At 31.7% G+C, this 20915-nt stretch overlaps 1 non-coding gene across 1 annotated transcript; it reads left to right on the top strand.

Annotated features, from left to right (window-relative positions):
• The first annotated feature begins 545 nt into the window (after positions 1-545).
• On the top strand, positions 546-617 carry TRNAN-GUU (transfer RNA asparagine (anticodon GUU)). Its single transcript has one exon. It is a non-coding gene; the product is annotated as a tRNA-Asn (tRNA).
• The last annotated feature ends 20298 nt before the right edge of the window (positions 618-20915 follow it).

The raw sequence follows: 20915 nt of genomic DNA, 5'->3' as shown, positions 1-20915 counted from the left end.
ATTTCATGTAACAAGACTGCCGATATTACGCATTACTTAAGGTTGTACTCTCAAATCTATCTACAATTCAGTACGCGACTGGCTGCACGAGAAACCACACGTGTATTCTGGGCACAATTTATTGTAGAAATCTTTCATTTTTTTCAATATATTGTAAATTGAAAAAAAATTACTCCTTCCCCATCGATAACTCTTTTCATTTAAAACCATAAATTCATTTCATGAGTTAAAAAAATGCAATGTAATTCTTAAAATTTGATATTGAATATTTGAGTAATATCACAGAAAAGATTTTTATGAATATTAATAATCCTAATAAATAAATAAAAAGTTAAAATTAATTAAAAGTTAAATTTGAATTAAAACAAAATGATACATTTGTTTTAATTGTATTAGAATTTTAGTATAACTATAATAATACGTATTGATTTAACATACTTTATCAATATACGGCATTACCAGGAGATAAGAAAAATATGTGTACTGAATTCAATCGAAACATATGAAAGTAACGTGATCGGCATTTTATGACGGCCCCGCATCGAGCCTTCGTGGCGCAATGGCAGCGCGTTCGGCTGTTAACCGAAAGGTTGGTGGTTCGAGCCCACCCGGGGGCGACTTTTTTTAAGGCCACTACTTTTTATATATCATAATACAAAATATTTATTTTATTATCAAATACTTAAAATCAGTTTTATTTTGTAATTTTTTTAAAGGTCAGTTTAATAATAAATATTACAACACTGATAATAATATTACGGTTCGTTTCCACTTATTAAATTGTATGTTTGCTTATTTTTAATTAGTATAACATCGTAAAATTATATTCGTTAATAGCAGGTTACAGACGGAGGATATCCTTCGCAGAATGGTTATAATTGAGTATTTGGTACAGTAAAAATACTAGATCATTGTGAAAAATATAGATCAATACCTCATAAAAATATTTTCATTTTGTATGTACATAAGTATACTAATAAAATTTATGTTGAATTTCACTCACACTGTATACCTATAATTCGGTATTTTTTATAAAATATGTACCACATATTTTATAAAAAATTCATATTTTTTAAAAGTGGAAACGACCCTTAATAAGACCACAACTAGTAGTAGGTATTGAAAAAAAAAGACAATTTGGGATGATTAGGGTCTTTTCATGAATAATTTAGGACTTACTCGCAATAATAGAATTCAGTTAGCTTACGGCAACGCTGAGAGCCGGACGTCAGGTCACGCCCATTTTTTTTAGAATATGTTTTGGATGTTTTGTTTTTGTTTTTAAGAATATACGATTTATTTAAAAAATATTGTAATAATGTTTTTTACTTCTTAACTTTCAATAACTCTTTTCTTTTCAAAACCATATATTTATTTCGAAGAAAAACTTATTTTTTTCAATACGAAAACGACGTTTAAAAAAAATCAATTACGGCAAATGTTACATGAGTGTAAAGAAAACTAAGTTGCGATTTATCGAAAACTGGGACCTAATAGCAAGAAGGTGCCAAGCCGACTATTTTACGGACTGCACTGTTTATGCTTTCCCGAAAGGGTATTGTATAAACTCTGTTTAGTCTGTCTATAATAAAATTGTCACGCGATTGTTGACCATTGACATTTTTTTATCTGCACCTTGATCATGGTCCCTGTGAAGCTGAATGTCGATAAGAAGGACATCGATACACCATCTAAATGACCTTCAAAATCTAAGAATTATAATTACACGAAAGGATTCTCAAAATCATTAATCCCAGACGAATTATGGAAAAATAGTAGCGTATGAGCAAGACTGTTTAAAATATAAAATTTCACACAACTCATACATATGTAATATTATCAGAAAATGATTAATCGATATATGTATGTAATAACCACATATTATTTCGTCGAACATTGTAAGCAAGTAGGTACATATGTCTTTACCCGGATTAATAATTTATCTTATCTCAGTGACCAATCACTGAATTACTCGATTACGTAATTCGATGATACAGATGACAACATATATATATGCTTCTTTATTTTTATCACGAACATGATTTTGTTATTTTATTATTTAACTCGTCTGAATCTAATTGATCTGCATTCCGAAACGCCAGGTGAGCCTGTCAGTCAAAAATTAATGGGGGGGCTATGAAAATATTTTAAGTCGTATATGTTATGGAAATCATATACTTAATACATATTTAAATAACAAGTTAGGGCAAATTATTCATGCTGAAAGATGATAAACAAAAAATCAGTTTCGTTCTATTTTTTATGACAGTAGTTGACAGCGGAGTCAGGACTTCATTTTTCATTTATTTGTTCAAAAATATATACATAAGTACATATTATACAAGTACATATTTTTAAAAATTCAAATACAGTATTTTTTTGCAGAGACCCACTTGTGTCTTGTCGGTGATTTTTTTCCATTTTTTTTTTATTATTTTTGTGTATTTTGACAATCCAAAAAATCCTGTGATGAAGATCGGCAGCAAAATCAACATTTGCAAAACTTGTGTCCGACCCATCATGACGTATGGAATCGAAAGTAGAGCGGACACCGTTGCCACAAAAAACGCGCTTAGAGTGTCAGAAATGAAGACTCTAAGAAGCATATCAGGCAAGAGTCTTCGAGATAGAATAAGAAACGCCAGAATCAGGGATGTATGCGAGATGTGATCGAAGATGTCGTTAGGTGGGAAGGCAACGAAGGAGACAATGGTATGCGAATTTGAGGAGAATGGAACCATCGAGACTCCCCCCACATCGCACTGTACGGTCAACCCCATGGTAGACGAGATGGGTCGATAGCTGGGAATCGACATCGGAGGAGGCTAATCCCTCTTTAAAAAACAGCCCACAAGGCCGACAAAAAGGTGAAGAAGAAAAAGAAGTATATTTTAACATATACCAAACAGAAAAAAAATATATAATATTAATTCTTGATCATACTATTTACCCATTCCTTTATTTTGCTTTTGCTCCATATTTTCATTTGGCCTCTTACCTCCGCCGGCAACATATAAAAAATGGCCGGAACTACGTATTGAAGTGTTCTACTTCCATATTTATTTTTCACTCTTGGGACCATAACTCTTTGTTATGGGTGAGGCGAATATCATACATAGTTGTGAACTAGAAGATTTTTTATTTGTTTTACTAGTTTGTTGCTCAACGATGATATTCATCATAAAATCCACTGAAAATATAAAAAAATACACCAAAATTAAAAGTTTTTGAAAGGGGATTTAGGTATGCTAAATACCTACATGAAATCGGTCAGGTTAGGAGCAAAATAATCGGCGGGTATGTATGAGGAGATGCGTGAACGTCGAAGAGGCGAATAATGTTTGCAAATACAGAGTAGTATGGCGTACTATTTCCTCTACCTACCCTTGCGGAGAATCGGCATGATGGTTAGTTAGTTAGTCAGGATTTTTTCTGAGAAAGATTATGTTTTTAAATTACTTTTGTACTTAAAAAGATAGAATATATTATAGGTGTGAAAACTAATTTAGAGCTTTATTCTGTGAGCTTTCAACCTGCTGCTTTTATTGTTCCACCGAACACTCATTTACTCGTACGTGGGCAAAGCTAAGGAGAGTTTAAGTCCTCAATACTGTTACTTGGTCCATTATTATTATGTGGTTGGCAAGCGGTAAGCTGTTCCCTATTAATTTAAGTGTTTCTGCGTTTGGTCAAATATCAAAGACTCGCTCGTCGCTTTGAAAGTTTACATTGGACGGATACTCGGAATGAGGGCGTGACTGTCGCACGCAATAAATCTAGTTCCATATGCCACAAGGTGACTATAAAATTGACATAATATGGTATAAATATGCGTAAAACATGCACACTGCGTGACACTTCGTCACGCACTTAGCATTGCACATTTTACACGTACTTTCATATTCATACACAAAACTCCCGGCCATTAAATGTAAATAATGATTTTGGATTGATTTATCGTATGAGAACCTATCTTATATCATTAAACATTTCGATCTTTCACATAAATATGTTCAAATGAAAAAAAATTCTATTAAACTCCATTAAATATTAATGATAAATGCAATTAACATGCAATTCATAGTAAAATTACATACAAGCTTTAACTTTCAAAAAAAGTGGTGCGTAGACGTTTTGGTGCAAAGTACTAACATTTAACTGTACTCGACGATAATATAAAAGTGTCCTGCGGAAATATCACAATGTTCAATGGTCCACATAAGACATTATGTATGTCATATCGCTCACTCCTCTCAATAACTTCATATATCAAAAATCGACAATTTTCTGTTGTGCATGTTTTGGGAATGCCCAGAAAATATACTATATCCCAGCAAAAGCGGCATATTTTTAACATAATATTTACCCGCTCCAGGGCAAAAAGTGATGTTTTTGCATTTTGAAGAAAAGGTATTTATGAAGTATTTTTTTAAATATACTAAACATTTTTCAAATGGAGAAAAAACACGCAGGTTTTACCTAAAAAGATCTGTTGCACAGTAAAAAGTTCAATAAGTGGCTAGATATTTATTTTTAATGTATTTTATTATATTTTGAAACTTTAAAAACGATCTCCTGAAAAATCAAGTTTTTTGATATATGACGTTGTTGAAAGGAGTGAGCGATATGTGTGTCATAATATATGTCTTTAGTATGTCATTCATTCTTCAATCCCTCATCCGCACCCGATGGTGCATTGGGCACCGCATCAAAGATGAGATTATAAACCAGGATTCGGACCTCACATAATAAAAGAGTTTTCGCTGAATAAAAAGCTTATTTTCATCTCACCAATAGATGTCTCTAATAGAATAATATTATTATAGTCAAGAATAATATTTCAAAATTGGTTTATATATATATACTTATATGTAAATATATAGAACTTCCAAGAATTTGAGTAGTGTGGTTGTCAATAATGGGTAGAATTGGTGAATGTTACACGTGTGTAAAGTGATCACTTAAATCAGCCTATAACGGTCGTCACCCCCGTAAATGCCCAGACTTCCATATTCTTCTTCATCTTGGATGAGATGTCAAAAAATGATATAGAAATTAATGAATTTTTCATGTGAATAAACGCTACTTTGTCTGTGTACTAATACTACATACCCTTTTTCGTGCTGTTAAATTATGTAAGTTGGTATCTAGGGATGGGATGAATAAACAAATCTATCATTCAGGGTTTGTGAATACGAGTGGTAGACACGCGCTGAATTACTTGCCACTCGTCCGTAGACCTGTGCATGGTGGCGGCGATCTACAGCACGCAGTACACAGTAGGTACATATGTATCCACACGGTGAGTCATTACGCGCCACGCACGTACCCGAACCCCAAACCATTCCGTGTGCAGACAGCAACTGTAGTACTGAACGTAATGTAGAGCGAACATCATGCCCAGCACGTCTTTTAACCATTCTTCGTCAGACAATCAAAGGGGGCGCTAGCATGGCGTGATATCTTCAAACATTCGCCGGCTTGATGTTTTCTAACTAACTAACCATAACGCCACTTCCCCGCAGGGGTAGGCAGAGAGGATAGAACGCCACACCATTCTGTCTTTGCAAACATTCCTCGCCTCTTCCACATTCATGCATCTCCTCATATACACCCGCCGATTGTTTCGACTCCTAACCTGACCGCTTTCAAGTATTTGGCTTGCCTGATCGTGCCAAGTTTTTCTCGGTCTTCCTCTGCTCCTTTTTCCAATTACATTCGCCTCATAATTTTTTTTTACCGTTCTTTCTTCACTCATTCCTTCTACATGTCCAAACCATCTCGACACACCTTTCTTAATTTTATCGATAATGCTTGTCTCAGCTTTGCATTTCTTCCTTATTTCACTATTCGAACATCTATCATACATCGTTTTTTCACTATCCCGATACAATCTTTATATAAAAAAATTACATTATTCTATGCCTTCATTTTATTATTATATGTGAATGGGCATCGACTACATATGGAGTAAATAAGAACATTTATAATACCAACTAACTAACCATCACGCCGCTTCCCGTAGGGGTAGACAGAAACAATAGATCGGCGCACCAATCTGTCATTGCAAACGAGCCGACTATTCCGATTCCTCACCTGACCATTTAAAATATTTGAAATACTTGATCATGCCAAATTTTCCTTCGTCTTCCTTTGCATCTATTACCAACTACATTTACTCTATAAATTTGTTTAATTGTTCTTTCTTTACTTATTCGATTTACATGCCCAAACCATCTCAACACACCTTTCTTAATTGTATGTATAATAATTATCTCTAGCCTTGCATTCTTTCCTTATGTCACCATTCGAATATCTATCATACATCGTTTTACCGCAGATTCGTCTAAGACCTAAGAGATTGCATTTTAACTGTATTTGATGTTTTACAGAATTACAGTATATGAAGTGAAATAATGTTTCTTACAGTATATGAAGTGTTTTCTTTAATCATTGTAAGTGAAATAATGTCTTATTGTTTTTTTTGTTTGAATAGTACTTCTGTCCAGTGTTGCAATAGAGCAATAATCTTCATTTTTACTGTTCAAATTATTTTAATGTTCATTTCTACGCTGTTCCGTAATCAAGACCAATAAACAATCAATTTTGTTATAAATATGTATTACTGTCCCACGATGAAATAGCTAAAACTCAATTTAGCGAAAAATCTCTCGGTAAATTATCTCAATAAAAATATATTTTCCTCTTCTTACCTACCCATCGACATTAACATTTATTTATTATTTTCAACACAAGTCCTTTGTTTTAGGTTTGTATTAAAAAACATCATTTTTAGCATTTTATGTTTCTTTTATAATAATTTAGGATGTAACTTGTTTTTTGTATCTAAATTCTGATAATGATTTAGAAATCATTGAAATACACACACTTTTAGAAGTCATAATTCGTTTTTTGTAATTATTTTTTTTGTATAAAATATGTTACATTGTATTTAAGATAAAAATATGACGAATAAAATGCCAAATTATCATTTTAACAAAATGGGACTATAGACTATTAAAATAAATACAAAATTTCAAATGTGAGTGTGTTCAAAATCTTTAACTGATTGCTATGAAAATTTGACACAACATTGCATTCGAGTACGCGAGTGTTTTTATATAAGTACCTAGGAAATGTGTTTTTACCTGTGATACACAAAAAAATGTTTTTTAATTTTTTACCCCCATGGCAGTGACATCTGTTGAACTTAATAGTTATTCACGCAATATAGCATTATCATGGCGGACTGCGTGCTTCTTGACATCTGCTAAAATATTTTATAACCATAGTAATAGAAATGTGTGCTTTCTCTTTTATTCCTTTTCCATTTGATCAGACTGAGCCACACGGTAGGCACCCCTAATTTAATGAAAATAGATATTAAAAATCATATTAATATTCATCGGATACTTTGATATTTATTTCAATAATTTTGAAATAATATTGCGGTAGATAAAAGCAGATAAAATAATATATCTCAAAGATAATAAATGATACAAATGGATAATTTTACCATCCGGAAACTGCGTGAATTCCGAAAACAAATGATTACCAGGAATCACGAGGCTTCTGACACAACGAGGATAATATTTTAATGTTTGATACCTCCGAAAAGGTTTAAACTCGTTCTGAAACGTTTCCCTAATATATCATTATATTATATTTGCACTGAATTAAAAGCACATTTGATTGAAATCACTGATATTATCCCCACAATAGTTCGTGAATACCTCGAGGGAATGAAACATTTAATTGAGCGATATGTTATTCATATATAAATATGTTTTGTAACAGTACGATTTAAAGGCAGCACCCCGAAATTATTAATCGTAAATCTGTACCACGGCACTGTTATTACGGCAATTGACGAAGACTTTGTTTTGAACATTTGGAAGCGAAGAATTATTGCAGCCCTTCAATTATTTTTATTGGATGCTTAAATGTTTAACGGGAAACCGTTTTGCATTCATTTCTCGACTCTGAAGAACGCATTCGTGCAGAAAATCAATATTTATTCCCCGCCGTAAAACCATTCAAAGAATTCAAACACGAAAAAATATTCTTCAGAAATTCGTCCATCTCGAGCCCATGACGCAACGCCCAGAAAATTTCAATCAAAATGTATTTTAAATACCGCTGCCGTTTGTCATTCATTCTCTGGACTTCTTATGCAAGTTTTGAGCGATAAATTGTTCGGGCTGACTTTAAATTATTTTTGTACCGAGATTATTGACATAGCTCACGATATAGTAAAGAAAAGCTTCGCTCTCCATCAGTAAACAATGCCTCATTACATCGACGCATTCAAAGATGTATTTCGACACAAAGGGAATTGGGCGAGTAAGGTGACCATAAAATGTAATACGGAGAACTCGAATGAATAATTCGATCCCGGCGGGCCTCGATAAATATCGTCTAGACCCGAAAATATTAATTCAAAAAAATAATTTCAGTAGTTTACTGATATTTTATAGCAGTTCGTTTAAATTTATCAAGACATTTATATTAATTTAGAGATTGACTTTTCGAATTAGCACACTTCACTCTCTGTTGTAAACAATCATAGCTGGATGCACGTTTCACCTCCGCTATTTCATATGATAACATCTCATAACAAGTTCAGTATTTTATTTATTAATTTTAATATTCAAAGTTCAGAAGTTATCTACTATAAGGTGATAAATAGTGATTATATTAAATAAATATATCTCGTACAATATATCGGTGGGCTCACAAGAGTGCGCGAGCTAAATAACACAGGATAAGAAACTCATTTAAATTAATGATGTAATCATTTAATTAAGTCAGGTTTTGGTCACACTATCAGATCACTCATATCCGAACGGCCAGTCTTAGCAATAAGCGTTTGATTACGTAAAAAAGCTATACGTATCAATGCCCGTTAAAAAAGCAATATCAACGCCGGCTTTGTGTTCGGAGGACCCCGCTTGTACAATGGGGGTATTATTATAATATTATTCCATTCCCGACCGCTATCAATCACCTAACCTTAATCAGGGACAAGGCTGGTCAATTATTACGTGTAGACGCCTTGCATGCGGCTTCCTGATATTTCTGATATCCTGGCATCGGGCGATTATACTCCCGGTTCGGGCGCATCCCACAAATATCGAGGGTTGGTAAATTGGGCCTTTATGAAGAAAGTTATGAACGGCGTATCGTTATTCGGGGTGCTTTGTACATAAAATAACGCTCTTGTACCATGAAGGTATGCTTTATGTTACGATGAGCACTTGATATTACGAATATTTACCGCTACCACTTTGTAAATTTACCTACAATTATATTATTACGTTTATGGTACATGTTGTAACGCGTATATCTATTGCCCAAAAAGCAGTTATCATGTATGTCTTACAAATAAAATAACACATTCTTCAGAAAACATCGTAGTCTAAAAGCAAACTTAAGGAATCTACCAAACAATGCGATGCGGTAGGTATATATGGTACATAATACACTTACAATCCTTATGTAGAAGTTATATGGCGCAGTTTGAAAATGTATCATTATGCTGAATTTGAAATATATAGAATACAGTAATTTTATATAAGAATACTAAAATCGTATTTTTTAAATTGCTTTTAATTACAGTACAAAATTGAAGTTAAACCATAGCGCGTCGGTGACGATTTATTGAAGTTTAAAAACAACATGGTCAATAATTATTGTATTTTTTACGCCTGTATCAAATACACCATTAATAATAGTATTTTGAAATATTTTCTACATGTGAATGAAACCATTTATGGCAAGCATATGATAAATGTAAGAATTCCTTTGAAATTGTCGGTAGCAAGACTACATTTAATTCTGACTAATTCTTCAGAAATAAGAACGACTCCGAATCGCTCTAATTATAATCCGGAGTATTTATAATCTTCCTTATAAACCACTGGTCTACAATTAGATAGGCTCCGGGCACTTTGCTCATAAGGCGTAGATAGCAACGGCAATTATTTCATGTTTGACCATCTCAAATGGTAGCAGCACCCTTTTTTCTCCGAAATTACACATCCAGTACTTTATCATATATTCCTCTTATCCCTCGGTTCGATCGACTCCATCGCGTTATAATTACTATCCGTACTCGGCTAACCAAATAATTTGTTAAATTTATGGGTCGTGACCAAATGACCGCTGGGTTCGAAGATGGATTGTATGATTGGAAACAAGGGTCAATATTATAAAAGGAATAACGTATTCCCCATACGTAACTTATCTATTTATTAAATTAATCGATAGTTTAACATGGAACAATGCCACCCTTCTCAAATAATAATAAAGGCATAACGAGTATCCTAAATAAATTATTTTAACCTTCGATGTTGAATTCAAAGTGACCTAGGGCATCACCTAGGGTAATTCTATTATAAAATACATCATATGTGGATCCATAGTGATTTAAATTGTAAACAAACAATCAGGGGTTACAGTCCTGCATCATTTTGGCGCATGCGGGTTTCCGCAAAAATATTTCGGGATTACTAGGATGAAAATGTAAATTAATCTTTGTAATCTCATAAAACTTTCTTAAACAATAAACCTACTTAACGTACAAGTGCCCTCGATATTGTAACATTATCAACAGTATTGAAACTTTTATAGTAAATTGATAGACTTGCATTTAATGATTCTTAAAAATAACGATGTGCGTACGCGTGTTATTAAAATATTACACCGTCCAATGTGAATTCCAAGTCCTGAAATTTATATAAACTACAAAAATAGATAAAATTAAAACTAATGTGAATAGATTTTTTCATGTTGCATAAAACTACTGAAATTCAAGTTAAAATGTAAAATCCAGAGCGGATCTCGCGGGATACCAGATTTCAGAAAAATCCCGCGCGGATAAACTTCGGGATTTTAGTTTTTACAACCAATATTACTTACCTTCGAATTGCATAAGAATGGGTCAAAATTAAAAATATACCTGAATTTTGCAATTTCCATCTAGGTATATGAACAGTTTCATAGTCAATACTATAATTATGCCTCTTCTTCTTCTTTTTCTTCCTTCTTATAGATCCTTGGATCTGTGAAGTGAACTGCCAGCTGTCACGCCATCGCTTTGGAGGTCTTCCAGATAGTCTTTTCCGTCTAAGTTCTCTTGAAGATCAATTCAAGCCAGTCTATTTTATTGCATTCTATTGATATCATATTATATATATATATATGTTATCATTAGTTATCATTTTAATTCCGTTAAATCTCGTAATACCTATTGTATGCTACTTGTATTTTTACAGAAAGAAAAAGTAATATTTTAAAATATTATTTCTGCAATAGGATCTTCAAAGGTTCGATGTCATACATCCTTTAAACAAACTTGAATAGGTAATTTAATGTACAAAGCACATTTGAATACATTTCCGAAAAGTAGCTAGCAAGAACTATTCGCTGAACGAACGGCGTTTATGTAGAAAATGAAATTGGCGAATTTAGCATTCTCAAAGCTTTGAATTTTCAGCATTCTGTATTTCAGCAGTGTTTCCTTTGATTCTCTGTTTGCTAGATTCCAAGAGCCGAGATTAAAATGATACTTTTATTTTCACACGATTGTGTATGCAGTGAGAACTTCTTCACTAAAAGAACAATACATCCCGAACTGCTGCAACTAAACTGGAACTCGTTCCATCCATCTTCAAGAATAGCATCTAATGAAATTTGATTTCAACCAGGTCTGGATTCAAGACGCAAGCCTTCAGCTGTACGATCTGATATATCGAGTTGTTTATTTTTGTTTTCATATAATCTTCGAAAGTTGTGAAAAGTCATCATACTATTCAAAAAGTTGTACCAATTTACATTAAATACCGATAAATTGTCTAATATAATACTGTGTTGTAAGGCAAAATATTATTCCACTTATACTGTATAAGACAATTTTAGCATACTAAGTCAAAAGACGTAGTATGCTAAAAGTTCATTTAAGTATATCCTATTTCATTTATTCAAAAGTTTATATTTCAAAAAAATATGACGAACTCGACTTGTGTTAAAATATATATTTTTTAAGCATACCTATCAAATAGTCCGAAGATAATAAGAAAATAATTAATTAATTAATTAAAATAAAAGCGCCCTTGAGACAATAACTCATAAATTAAGCGCTACAAAAATAAGCAAAATATTACTTTTATTAATTCGACAGTATCAAAGAAAGAAATAAACACCGAACAACCCAAAAATGTATTCTACAATAGATTTCGTCCTGTTATTAGTGTCGCAGACTTCAAGTCAGAGTTTCTGAATTCGAACCTACTTAATCACAATTTGATTTCTATTTCAATAACGAGCAGCTAATGCCTACAAAAATTGGATGAAATTGAAATGTATACATACTTATATTTTATTTTCTTTTTATAATATTTTTTCCATATAAATTTTTACTCCAAAATTTGAGGTGAAGTTTGCAAGCTCCTAAAGAAAACAAAAATCTTTGTTAACTAGATTTTCCTTATTATGGAGTTATACAAATGACCAATTTCGTATCTTTTCATTAGGTTTGTTTGAAATCCTCTCCTGTCAGCGATATTCTGGAAGGATTCACAAAGCGAATTGGAGAATGCAACAAAATACAAGAAACGAAACGTCCGGAATAAACTTCTCGCAATTAACCTGGTATTGTGTGAGTCAGTCGGGGCTTGTTGAAATAAAATATTTCAGATTGAGTTACCGTGAGACGGGCCAACGCCAAGACCACACCTCAACCTCAGCTCCCTGCTCGATACACTGTTACGAGACCGATTGTCAGGGATTTCGTGCTCCAAAAGGTGGATTAATTCTTACTTCGATATACCCCGCAGCTGCCAAAAGACGGACTGAAACTTGAACTGAGAACTATTAATCACACCCCAATGTTGCTATATTATTATATAAATAAATTGCCTCCTTCGGAAAAGGAATGATTCCAGATGTACCGATTGTACCGGGGAATTTGTAATATTTGACTGATGACTCAGAAGTGTTGAGTTACAACTATAAATCTTGGTAAATATAGACTTAACTCAAACTGTCTGATGATTGCGTCAACGTTCATTTCAAGAAATGCATTTTTAGAAATCTTAAACATATGTACCTATCGCTTATGTAATAAATCTTTGAATTGTCAAGCCCCAACATACGTTAAATCCTAACTTAATTATCTTTAAACACAGGTAACATTTGATGTAATTGTTTTTATTTGAATCCCGTTTTGGTATTGAATTCTACGGTTTTAAAAGAAAAGAGTCATGGAAAAATTTATTTTTTCAAACTAAAAAATATATTTTATTAATATCTAAAAAATCTAATTTATATTCTTTAATAAAATGGTGCGTAAGATGAGGACGGATGCTTAATGAATTGTATTATTGCGAGTAAGGCTTTAAGAAAAATATATCTTATAAATATATCTTGAAGTAGCTTTAATCACCAATAAATTAATAATTTTGATAAAAATATTAGAGTGGTCATCATTGTGAAAATAGTTACCAATTTTGAAAATTAACATGTACTAAACAAATATATATGTCGATTTCTTTCATCCAAATTTATTCGTCTTGCCAATCAACATGTATTACATATCTCCATTTTTACTAATTTTAACATATTCAGCGTCGAGAATTAAACATACTTTTTCAACATAAACCATATTTTTCAAATATAAAGATAATATAATAAATAAAACATTCACAGTGAAATATCCTTGAGGTTTTTACAAAATGGTGGTAAGTATATAAATTTTCCAATTTTATTATTTTTATTTTTATTATCGGCATCGCATCTCCTTATTTTGAATAACATTGATAAAAAAATCAGGGTCAGGAGTCGTAATAATCGTCGGGTATGTATGAGGAGATGCATGAATGTAGAAGAGGCAAAGAATGTTTGCAAAGACAGAGTGGTGTGGCGTTCGATTCTCTCTGCCTACCCCTGCGGGGAAGCGGCGTGATGGTTAGTTAGTTAGTTAGTTTGATAAAAAATTATGTAAATTGTTTTATGAATTTCTGAGTCTTTAAATATAATCTAAGAAATTAAGTACCTACCCATTTATGTAAATCATCTTTTTTTAAATACATAAATTGTAAATTAACATCTTTTGTAATCAACCTGTAGGTAACACGAGTTTGATACTTTTATAACACGATGGATTTAATGTTTTGAATCGAGCGTTAAGTTGATTTTTTTTTCTCTGGCGAATGAAATGATTAAATCATATTTTTGTAACAATTAGTCTGTGCATGTATGTGTATGTGTGTACGCGTGTGTGTATGTGTGTGGGTGTGTTAATCTTTCTTCAATTCTTCACCTCACGATTCTGAATCAAGATCATGGTCACGAAGAGCATTATTATTTCCAAGAAAGAAATAATCAGCGACTACAGAAACCTGCCTCCGCATCTAGCCACTCTTTTTTTTAAAACTATAGCTAGTCTTATTGCGAAACCGATAATAAATTACTCTTACCGTTTGTTTTCGAATCGCCGACCGATTCGTATATTAAATCAAATGGGTCTGATTACCCTTTGTTACTTTACTATGAACGTTGAATGTGTATAAACAAAGTACACAAGCTTATATATATATATATATATATATATATATATATATATATATATATATATATATATATATATATATATATATATATATATATATATATATATATATATATATATATATATATATATATATATATATATATATATATATATATATACATATATATATATATATATATATATATATATATATATATATATATATATATATATATATATATATATATATATATATATATATATATATATATATATATATATATATATATATATATATATCTATATATATATATAAATATATATTTATATATATATATATATATATATATATATATATATATATATATATATATATATATATATATATATATATATATATATATATATATATATATATATATTATATATATATATATATATATATATATATATATATATATATATATATATATATATATATATATATATATATATATATATATATATATATATATACACATAGATACCTTAACAAAAACGAAACATATCTTTATAATATGGAGGTCCGGTATGTTCCTTCTGAGATACGAGTTAAACATTGCATATTTACAACTTCTGAAAATTGAGGCAATATGCATGTTCAGTAATGGGTATAATAATGGATGTCACACTGATAACTTAACATAGATGAAGAAGAATATGGAAGTCTTGATTTTTACAGGGTTTATGACCTGTCATAGGCTGGTTAATTAACCAGCCTATAAGCGCTGTAAATACCCAGATTTCAATATTCTTCTTCGTCTATGTTGTTAAATATTCCCGATGTTAAAAATGTATGCTAGATAATTCTAGACAACTATGTTATTTGACATACTTAGAGACGCTTTGAAAACATGATTTTGATTTTTTAGCAAAATAATTTTTTTATTTTTTTTTTTACCATCAAAGTTTGCATTTTCACCTGTTGATGAAAATATCTTACGTTTTCGAAATTAGTCAAGTTTACATTAATAATCTCAAAAATGGTGTAAAACGTGTGTTTTATTTTTTATATCACAATTATTGTAATTTAGTTTTGGAATACGACTAAGCCATTTGGATAGGTGATACAATAAAATTATAATTATCTAAAAAAAATCGTCAGTATAATAAAACGTCATATTATTTAATGATATACGTAATAGTACGATATATGATATTGCAAATTTCCGTTGAAAATTGATTCAACCTTTTGTATCCGAAATATGTCAAAACCAAAACATCCAACTGACAGATTGATATTAAAAGATATTACAAACAAATTGTTTTGTTCTTATTATTCTAATATACTAGAACATATATCGTAAAAAAGGAGGCATGTTAGATTAAGTTATTTTTGTTATTGCATAAATATTTGTGAAGGAAAAAACGATGTTTTTCGATGAAATATTGAAAAATAATTGTGTAAATAAACAATTTTAAACATATTCAAAACAAACTTTAAAAAATTTAGTAGTGTGGTAGTCAATCATGGGTAGAAAGTGAATGTTGCACATGCAAAATGATGACTGAAACCAGCATATAATAGGTCGTAAGCTCTGTAAATACCTATACTTCCATATCATTATTCATCTTTGTAGAGATGTCAAAGGATTTGAATAAAGTAATTGGTAAAAGGCAAAGGAAGGATGAAAGCAGAGTGAATGCTGTTGAAATGCGCTCCCTCAGACGAATGTGTGGAAAATCATTGTATGACAGAATTAAAAACGACGATATAAGAAAGGAATGTAAGGCTGAACGAGGAATAATCGAAAAGATTAGAAAGAGCTCTTTGCAATGGTATGGACATGTGGAGCGAATGGATAGCGAGAGAATGACTAAGAAAATATATGTGGCGAATGTGAGAGGGAAAACAGAACGTGGACGACCGATAAAGACTTGGCACGATCAAATCAATCAGAACCTAAAATCTGGCGGTGTCAAAAGTCTGCGTAATCGGAGGGCATGTATGACTAGATGTATGGATGTGAAGGAGGCTAGGAGTGTATGTCAGGACAGAAGAGTGTGGCGTTCCATCCTCTCTGCCTACCATAAAAAATCATGTTTTGGCGTCTCCCAGACTAAATGATTCGGGAAGGAATATGCGTACATTTAAAAATAAAGGGTCTCAGGTTCGTTAAAAACGAAATCAAATCAACCAAAGATAATGCCGCGAACTCACTCATGAAGCGACGTTTGAAAAATATGATATGAAAACAAGAATAATAGATTTGTATGGATAAAAATAAAACAAAATATCCATATAAATTAATATACGAGTGCAAAAAAATTTAGAAGAGTTGTTATTACTCACGCCTTGAATGGTGAATGTTACACGTATATTAAGTGATCATCAAACCAGCCTATGACAGGCCCTAAGCCCTGTAACTACCCAAATTTCCAAATTCTTCTTCATCTGTGTTGAAATGCCAAAATTTACAAATGAACTTATTCAACTAAAAGTTTTTTACTCGTGCATTGTAAAGCTCAATCTTTGAGATGCTTTTTACGAGTCAAAATAATAATATAAAATATTTCAGAAGTTTAACCAGTTTTAACCGAGCTTTCGCAATACGCGACCCACAAAGGAGTTGAGTGTGGAAATTGATAGCCAGGCTCTACGTTAGTATGATATAAATTGTAAAAAATAAACCTACCTTCTCTTCGTCAGCGCTTTCAGCGAAATTATACACGTGGATTTTTCGCCAGTCAAAATATACTCCCTTTTTATAAAACACGCATTAAGGGAAAGAAAACAATTTGTTAGGCTTACGGCGGCGGAGCGCAAATCGACTTTAAAGGGATCAGAAAGATTGGTTGTCTTCGATTCATTAGGATAAATTTTCAAAACCAGAAGTTTGCAACCTCCACGCTTTTATAATTTAGAAAAAAATCTTCTTTTTCATCTTGTTGTAGGCCTTGTGGCCTGTTTTTAAGAGGGATTAGCCTCCTGCGATGTCGATTCCCAGCTATCGACCCATCTCTTTGGTGTTCTGGCCGGGAGTCGTCTACCATGGGGTTGGCCGTACAGTGCGATGTGGGGGGAGTCTGGATGATTACATTCTCCTCAAATGCGCATACCATTGTCTCGTTCGTTGCCTTCCCCACCTAACGACATCTTAGATCTCGCATATTTCCCTGATCCTGGCATTTCTTATTCTATCTGGAAGACTTTTGCCTGATACGCTTCATAGAGTCTTCATTTCTGACACTCTAAGCGCGTTTTTTTGTGGCAACGGTGTCCGCTCTACTTTTGATTCCATACGTCATGATGGTTCGGACACAAGTTTTGTGAATCTTAATTTTAGGAAAAAAAATACTTGTTTTATTTTTAATGGTGATTCAAGGTAGATGAGTAAAATCCGTAAATGTTATCATTGTAAAGATCAGCTACTAAACATACTTATCTGTGTCAACATTATATATTATTACATTTTGTCATATAAATAAGTTGAAGCTCGATGAGCTGACGGTCCATCATAGGCTGGTTTAAGTAATCACTTCATACACGTGTAACATTTACCATACTAACTATGATTGACAACCATACTAATAAAATATTTCGGGTAATATAATACATATTTCCTTTCAATATCAATTTTACTTGGCAAATACATACCTCAACGTATTTAAAACTATTATGACACGTGATTTTACGTATTCATCATTCATATATCCATCGTTATATTATATGGTGTTTGATAAGATGCTAAATCCATCGAAATATGCGTCAAAAAAAGATATTTTTAAAAATTGGTATTTACGAAGTAAAATTATAATTTCTTTATAAAATTAATTGACTTTGTTTTCACGACTTTTTTATTCATGAAATTCAACCTACCGGTTTCAACGATACATTGTCATCCTCAGGGTTTATTTTAAATCTAAAAAAATATTTTTTTAAAAACATTAAAAATAAAAGAATACTTTCACAGAAAAACTTCCACACACTCCTAAATCCTAAATCCTAAATCCTAAAAAATGGTGAAAACAAAGTCTATTAATTTTATAAAGATATTATAAAATGTTCCACAAAGTATCTGCGGAAAACATTCAAGAAAAAAATATGTAATTAACCATATTTATCCGTTGTATGAAATCGAGTACTTTTTTTTTAAATTTATTGGCAAAGCACCCAATTTAAAATCGAGTACTTGAACAAGTTTGTTGACTTATTAATTGACTTAATTTGTTGACTTAACGATTTATCGTTACTGGATCATTTATTTATTAACAGATATATTTCGTGATTTATTAGAATATACATATACTTACGTATGTCAAGGGTAATAAATACATTTACTTTAAATTGTATGGCAGAACATAAGAATCGTTAGTGCGATTAATTTCATTATATTTTATTAAAGGGCAAATTTATAACTTCCGGGTACCAAAGATAATCATTACGAATATAGTAATTTTATAGTTAATAAAAAACACGTTTCATAACGATAATTAATCTTTCAACAAATACCAAAGTGATGATATGTTCAAGGCGAAGTACGTATATCAAAAAATGTAATTTAATAGTAATAAATAATTATGTAGACTGATTGAGAGCCATTATCAAGCTAAATAACAGCATGTTTAATAACCTATACCTGATTATAAAATTCTTGAAATTAAAAAAAATCTTAACTAATGAAGGTTAAATAAAGCATATTTTAAATTAAAGATTTCAACTCACATTTCTAGGTGGCAATCTTTCTGCATGTTTATAAATAAAAATATAAATGTTCGTTCGTACACAATCTGAAATCTCGTAAAGTAATGATTGCTTTGAAATTTCGACACGACGTTGCATTAAAATACGTGCGTATTTTACATAATGCATTCAAGTACCTGTAACATGTGTTTTTATTTGTGACAGGTAAAAATCATGTTTGTTTTTAATAAAACATATTTTCGCCTTAATGGCAGCGCCATCTGTTGAACGTAACAGCATCACACGTAATATATTTTTTAAATTCCTTATCAGCACCCAATGGTGCATAGGGCACTGCATTATATAAACGCATGGGAATCGAACCCACGACGGTTCAGAACGGTAGCCGAGCGTGCTGATCATTGCACCACGGAGGCGGACAAGTAAAATTACTCATATTAAAAAATCACCAGGCGCATTACATGTAACACTGATAAAGTTTTTAATGGTTGGATTGAGGAAATGCGAAATAACATGGTACTCATACACGGAGAAGCAACAAAAAAAGTGTTGTAAATTTAAAGATTTTTTTTCTTATTCGCTCCTGAATCCGTTTATTTGCACCTGTCAACATCACGCCTATGTTCACAATGAAAAAGACATTTCCCGCGTTTTAACGCTAAGTTTCCCGTTAAAGGTGAAAAAAATGTATAAAAATCACCTGATAAGCTTCCACAACGGCAGTCGATATCTCTTCGCCTTCGTTCTGATGTCGCGCTATTGACGAAATCCTTCGCTCAATCTGCGCCCAATATCGACAGCCTGGGCCTCGACTCCAAACGGAAGATATCGAGCTAACAACTTAGTAAAACAGATAAATCATCATATTATATCAAAACATATTGTCACTTTGAATTAAATTGTACAAATAATCGTACAGATAACTGAAAAGTGTTTTTTGTTCTTCAATATTACCTTGAAGTGATACTGAACTGAAGTATTGATCACCTTACACAATAAATTTATTTAAAAAAATCAATGGAGCAATTTAAATCAGTGCCCTATGCACCATTATACATTACATAAAGGTCAGTAGGCAGTACTTTTATGAACAAATAAATCATGTAAAAATATATCAATAATATTTAGGATTGTACGAGAAGATAAAAAGTAAATAATTATTAATAATTGAAAACATTATCCTTATCATCCATTATTTACTTTGTGTAATACCACATTTAAAAACACTTATTCCTATTATTTTATTACCATACCACAAAGTTATCAATGCTTTTAAAATACAAAAAAATACGATCTTTACATTGCAATCGACCCCGAGCTCAAACAAAAAATAATTAAATGAAAGAGATGATTTTTAAAGATGTTTGGCACTTTAGAGTATAAGTATAAACTCAAAGGATGGTTCTTCTTGTGAAATCTTGTAGGTTTCGGGTAAATGTTGCGAATTTACCTAAAAAATACCAGAAAAATAGGCAATTACTTTAATGAAACCCTTAAGAGATAAGTACTTTATGGCGCAGGTATAACGAAAATGCCGAATTCTTATTTTTACAAGATGTACAGGAAGCACGTCATCGCGGAAAAAAACATAGTACCTAGCTTTTTTACTATACGCGTAGGATTTTACCAATTCCGCAAAAGGGAATTATCAATAAAAGCACTAGATTTAAAATTACTGTG

The sequence above is a fragment of the Brachycentrus maculatus genome, unplaced genomic scaffold (assembly GCF_059751285.1).
Source record: "Brachycentrus maculatus isolate JH-2025_06_01 unplaced genomic scaffold, ASM5975128v1 h1tg000257l, whole genome shotgun sequence".
NCBI lineage: Eukaryota > Metazoa > Arthropoda > Insecta > Trichoptera > Brachycentridae > Brachycentrus > Brachycentrus maculatus.
Note: the sequence above shows the minus strand (reverse complement) of the source record. Positions and strands in the feature narration are given on the sequence as shown.